Genomic DNA, 6000 nt, shown 5'->3' on the forward strand with positions numbered 1-6000 from the left:
ATTCCTCAAATAAATACAGTTAACTATCTCACAAAAAATGTGCAAATGCTGCAGAGTTGAATATCAGAATCTACGGGGCTGGTACAATGAGGGGGACTGCTCTACTTTGGGTGTTGAAGGAAAGCTTCTCAAAAGTGGCAGTTACACTGAGCTCTAAGGAATAACTGGGAATAAGCCAAGGGGAAGGAGGGACAAACCTAGGCCAGATTGGACGAGCAAGCATCGGAAAGTCTAAACAGAGGAGTCATGAAACTCGATGTGTTGGTTTTTGTGGGATTTTTGATTGACTCAAGTCCGTGGCGTAATTCAGGTTCTCTCTTTGCATTGTATAGCTCATTGAGTTTTGACAAATGAATAACGACACAAGTTCAGCATTACAGTATCATACAGAACAGTTTTACTGCCCTAAGACTACCCTGTGCTTGATTTATTCATCCCTCTCCTCCCCCTCCCAACTGATCTCTTCGCTGTCCCCATAGTCTCGCCTTTTCCAGAATGTCGTATAATTAGAATCAGATAGTACGTAACCTCTTCAGACTTGTTTCTTTCTCTTAGTAATATGCACTTAAGGTTCTCCCATGTTTTTTCATGGTTTGGTATCTTATTCTTTTGTGGGGGCGTTATATGTTATATACATAACAAAAAGTTTGCCATTTTAACCTTTTCTAAGTGTACAATTCAGGGGAATTAAGTATATTCACACTGTTGTGCAACCATCACCACCATCTATGTCTTTTTTTTTTAAGATTTTATTTATTTATTTGAGAGAGTGTGTGCGTGTGAGCAAGAGAGAGAGCAGGGGCAGAGGGGAGGGGCAGAGGCAGAGGGAGAAACAGACTCCCCACTGGGCTGGGCTCGATCCCAGAACCCTGAGATCATGACCTGAGCCAAAGGCAGACGCTTAACTGACCGAGCCACCCAGGTGCCCCCACCACCATCTATTTCCAGAACTTAACTCACTCTTCTTTTTTTTAAGTAGGTTCCAACGTGGAGTTCGAAACTCAGGACCTAAGTCATGACATCAAGACCTGAGCTGAGATCAAGAGTCAGACACTTAACTGACAGAGCCACCCAAGTGCCCCATAACTCACTCCTTTTTATTGCTAAGTAATATTTCATCATATGGCTGTGCCACAGTTTGTTTATCCATTCACTTATCGAGAGATGATTTGTTTTTATTTTTTTTTTTAAGAATTTATTTATTTATATGCCAGAGAGAGAGAAAGAGCACACGAGCAGGGGGAGTGGCAGGCAGAGGAAAATGCAGGCTCCCTGCTGAGCAAGGAGCCCGATGCGGGACTCGATCCCAGGACCCTGGGATCACAACCCCAAGCTGAAGGCAGACACTTAACCAACTGAGCAACCCAGGCGCCCTGAGAGATGATTTGTTTTTATTTTTTATTTTTTTTAAAGATTTTATTTATTTACTTGACAGAGAGATAGAGAGCACAAGTAGGCAGCGTGGCAGGCAGAGGGAGAGGGAGAAGCAGGCTCCCCACTGAGCAGGGAGCCCGACGTGGGGCTCGATCCCAAGACCCCAGGATCATGACCCGAGCCGAAGGCAGCTGCTTAACCGACTGAACCACCCAGGTGCCCCAGTGATTTGTTTTTAAATAAGACCACTGGCTGCCATGCGGAGGACTAAGAATGGGGGGCAGGGAAGCTGGGGAAATGCTTAATGTCGTCATCCAAGCAAGAGATGGTAGTGGCTTCAGCTGGCATAATCTCCGTGGAAATGGAGAGAAGTAGACAGATCTGAGAGAGCAAGAAGGGTAGAACTGGCAAGACTTGAGGACGGATTGGATAAGGGGGTTTAGGGAGAGGGAGGAGTTAGGGATGAGGTCCAGCCTTCCAGCTTGGGTGACTGGGTGGGAAGGGGGCGGTGTCACTCACAGAGATAGGGAAATGAAAAAAGAAGGGCGGGTGCGGGAGAAGACCACAAGCTCAGCTTTGGAGCTGATGTTTTGAGTTCCAAGCGTCTGCTAGATGTCCAAGTAGAAATGGGAAGTGCCCCATTGAACATATGGGTCTAGAGCTCAGACCTCTTTCTTCTCCCTTACCAAATAATCCAGCCCACTGGCCTTAATTCTATTCCTGAAGAGGCCAAGTTTCCTCCAGCCTCAGGTCCATGGTGTTGCTGTTCCCTCTGCCTGGAACACTTCCCCTGAGATGCTCTATACCTAGCTCCTTCTTAACAGCCCCATCTCATGTCCATTGTCACCTAATCAGAGAATCCTGCCTCAGAGCCAAGCTAAAGTCAGAGTAAAGAGTGAGCTAGGGATCCACATCAGCCAGGTTTTGCTGCAACAGTGCTCCATAAAAAACAACTTCCAGAAACTCAGTGCTTTCTGAGAAACATTCACTTCCCACCCAGGGGTCTGCGGGTCAGCTGGGGTTCATCGGGGCTCTCCCGGCTGAGCCGGGCTGGGCTCCAGGCTCCTTCACGTGTCTTCTCACTCTGGGTCCGGGCTGGAGAAGCCCCCACTGCCTGGGGCTCATGTTTCTCATGGCCAACAACAGTTGCTCAAGATGGGTGAATGGAAATACTCAGTGTCTTGGGACTGGCCTCTTCCACACATACTCCTTTAGCCAAAATAAGTCAAATGGCTAAGTCCAATATCAACAGAGTGCGGAAGTATATTCTTTCCACACTGAGGAGGGCTGGAGGAAGTAAATATTTGCTGAACAATAACACAATCTACACAGGACCCAACTCTTTTTCCCCCTAGATGGCCATGTTTACTGGGTAATCCCCTCACACTCCTAATCCCCTCACACTCTTAGAAAATAAGAGTGTGTATACATGAATGAACGATTGAATGAATGAATGAATGAAGAAATGTACCTTTCAAGGCAGGAAGATTCTCCTTACTCACTGAGGAACCTGAGGCTCAGAGAAGGGAAATGATTTGCCCAAGGTCACAGAAACCACCTGTGGTAAGCCCAGCCTGGCTGGCTCCTTAGGCTCAGTTCCCCATACAGAGGGAGTGTGCTATTCTTGGGGTGGGGTGGGGGGGCGGTCCTATTACCCATTCTGCCCTCTCACTGAGTCTTGCTTGACAGGCACATAATCAGGGGGCAAATACACCAGAAGGTCTTGCTGATTCAATTTCAGTTCTCTCTCTGAAGCCAGGGAGGACCTTGATTCATCATTTCCGGGTCCCAAAGCCCTGAATGTTAAATGCGTGCTGAGAGAATGAGTCATCGGTACAATGGTGGCTTTAATTGCTGATTAAGTGTTCCGTGAAATTCTGTGTCCCGCCCCAACTGTGCCCGCCCCTAAGGTAGAGACAGTCATCTCCATTCTGTGGGGGCCCTGCAGTGTCTAACATGGAGTGGGCCCCACAGTGGAGCTCAAAAACTAGGTACAGGCAAAGGAAAAGTCTGGAAGGACATGAGTCAGATAAACAGTAGGCACCTCTTTTGAAGCGGGATTCCTTAGGACTTTCAACTCTTCTGCCTTATATCTTTATGTAACGTTTGAACAGGTCACAGTGAAAATAAGTTTCTTCTGCAATCAAGAGAGAAAAGAAAAAGAATCTGGAAATATTTTAAGTTCACACTAGCGTGCAAAAAGCCATCACTTGCTGGTTGGTTGGGAAACTCCTAAAAACCATCTTCCTTCAGAATCCTAATCCCACACGTTGTCAGAAGCCTGTTCTCAGAAACGCTGAGTCAATTCCCAATCACTCCTCCTGTCGGCACGCCACTGGGTGCCTACCACACGTGGAGGACTGAGTGAGCCCCCAGGGTGACTGGTGACAGGCTGGGGAACAGGTGACAGCGGAGTCAGGAGCTCTGCGGCCATGCCTACCATAGATGCCATGGAGTTGGCCCAGGGGCCAGGCACTGTGCTAAGTGTTCCTCATGGATTAGCACGTTTAATCCGCGCAACAAGTCAATGTGGTAGGAGCTATTATTAACCTGTTTTACAGCTGTGGAAAGTAAAGTGCAAAGAGGCGAAGGAACTCGCCCAAGGTCATATAACAAGCAGATGGTGGAACTGACATTTGATTCCAGAGCTTGTGCTAAGAACCACTACCCCACGTGGCCTCTCACTAGGAACCTGCCCAAATTCCACAGGCAGCAAGTGGCAGAGTCAGAATCCAAACCAATCAGGGTTCAGTCAGCCCCCTAAAGATATGCTCTCTTTTTTTATTTTTTAGAGTTTATTTATTTATTTATGTAATCTCGACAGCCAATGTGGGGTTCGAACTCATGACCCCGAGATCAAGAAACCATCCTCCCCTGACTGAGCCAGCAAGGTGCCCCAAAAGATACACTCTTAATTGCTAGGATGGCCTTTCTTCCTTCCACCTTTCCCCGTTTCTGGATCCAATGCCAATGCACTGGGTGACTTGGGTCACCTCCCTGAGCCTCAGTTTCCATGGCTGGAAACGGGAAGAACATTGCTTACCCCAGGGAGCTGGAGAGGCTTGTGTGAGAGGACAGTTCCTCCTGTGGAATGTGGTAGGCACTCAGTTAAGACAAATCTGTTCTTCCTGCTTTCTAGGAGTTCGGTGAAGTTGGCCAAGCAGACACGGGAACAAGCCCATCCCATGAGCTCCATGACCAACGGGTGCATTAGGTGCTGTGCGGCCAGAGACTGGACACTGGATGAAAAGTCAAGGGTTACTGTGTGTCCAGAAAACTCCGCTGAGGAAAAACTGGAATAAACAAGCCCCAGAAGGAGAAGGAGGGGGGTTTAGTTCGTCATCCTTCCTGTTTTCCCAGCCTGGCCCAGTCCCAAAGCCTCTTCTTAATCTTGTCAGGATTTTGGCCCTTTGCCCCAGGAAGGAGCTGCCAGGAGGCCCACAGTGAGCCAAGTCTTCAAGGAAGTGATGTCTTCTGTGGGTCAAGAGAAAGAAAGAGGCTTTCTGGGACCAAGAAGGCAGGGACAGAACCAAGGGAGGGTCCAGCCGACAGGCCTCTCCTTGAACCTGTGAAGAGACTGAGGCTTAGCACAGAGCAGGGTTGATTGGTTTGGGGGGCAGGGTGGGGGCCGGGAGCCAGCTCAGAGTCTTCACTTCACACTACTTACTGCTCACTCCCTTCCAACTGTAGGGCCACCCAGGGAGCGCAAGTCACCTTCACCTCTCTGCCCCCAGCTTTTTCCAGCAATATCTCTCCATTGCTGCATGGGAAACTTCAAAAACACAGGTGCAGGCCTATGGGGACTGGAGGACAAAATGGGAGCTGCAAAGATCTTGGTGGGCTTGATCCTGCAGGAAATGGGGATGATAGATGCTCTGAAACAAAGAATCAGCACTCTCTGAGCACTTCCTGTGAGCCAGGAATGTGCAGTGCCCGGCACATTCAACACATACATCCTCTCTGGGAAGTGGGTCACATCCCCACTTTGCAGATGAGGAACCTGAGTCTCACAGAGGAGATGTTTCCTGTCAACCCTCCTTCAGCATGGAACTCTCTTCTGAGCTCAGACCTGGATATCCACTCTGCCTTGGGCATCCCCATCTGTATACCCCCACACGCTTCCCAAAATCAACTGGAACAATCCTAAACTCACCATCCTCCCTTCCCACAGACTTCTGTGTTCCCATCCAGGCCTCACTACTCAGAAACTAGGATATCAACCTTGACTACACCCCCTCCCCTGGTCCCATCAGACGGCAACCTGGACCAGTGGTCCCAACTCTGACCCTATCTCCCAGACACTGGGTTTCCGTAATTCCAGGGTTTGCAGCTGGAATTACTCATCTCCCTCCTAGATAACTCCAATAGCTTCAGAATCAGCCATTCTGCCTCCAGTCTGTCCCTACACCCATTTATGTCCCACCCTAACACCAGGGGGATGTTTCTAAAATGCAAATCTGCCCAGTCTCACCCAACCAAAAACCCTTCAGTGGCTTCTCAATGTCCTCAAGAGAAACCCCTTACTACAGCTTCCCAGGTCCCCCAAATCTTGGGTCACTCCCTACCCTCTGCCCCCATGCCTCAGACGTCCTGGAATATCCACAGTTCCTCTTTCACTTCAAGGTC

General features: G+C 48.9%; 1 long non-coding RNA gene across 1 annotated transcript in view; it reads right to left on the reverse strand.

Annotated features, from left to right (window-relative positions):
* The window catches only part of LOC135361689 (uncharacterized), a 34491-nt gene extending 29674 nt beyond the window's left edge, over positions 1-4817 (reverse strand). Inside the window, exon 1 of the long non-coding RNA XR_010405371.1 lies at positions 4418-4817. This is a non-coding gene — a long non-coding RNA (uncharacterized LOC135361689). The remainder of the gene's footprint in view (positions 1-4417) is intronic.
* Positions 4818-6000: the final 1183 nt, after the last annotated feature.

Source organism: Mirounga angustirostris, unplaced genomic scaffold, assembly GCF_029215605.1.
Source record: "Mirounga angustirostris isolate CCGP_5_RB_7025 unplaced genomic scaffold, mMirAng1.0.hap1 SCAF_10, whole genome shotgun sequence".
Classification (NCBI taxonomy): Eukaryota; Metazoa; Chordata; class Mammalia; order Carnivora; family Phocidae; genus Mirounga; species Mirounga angustirostris.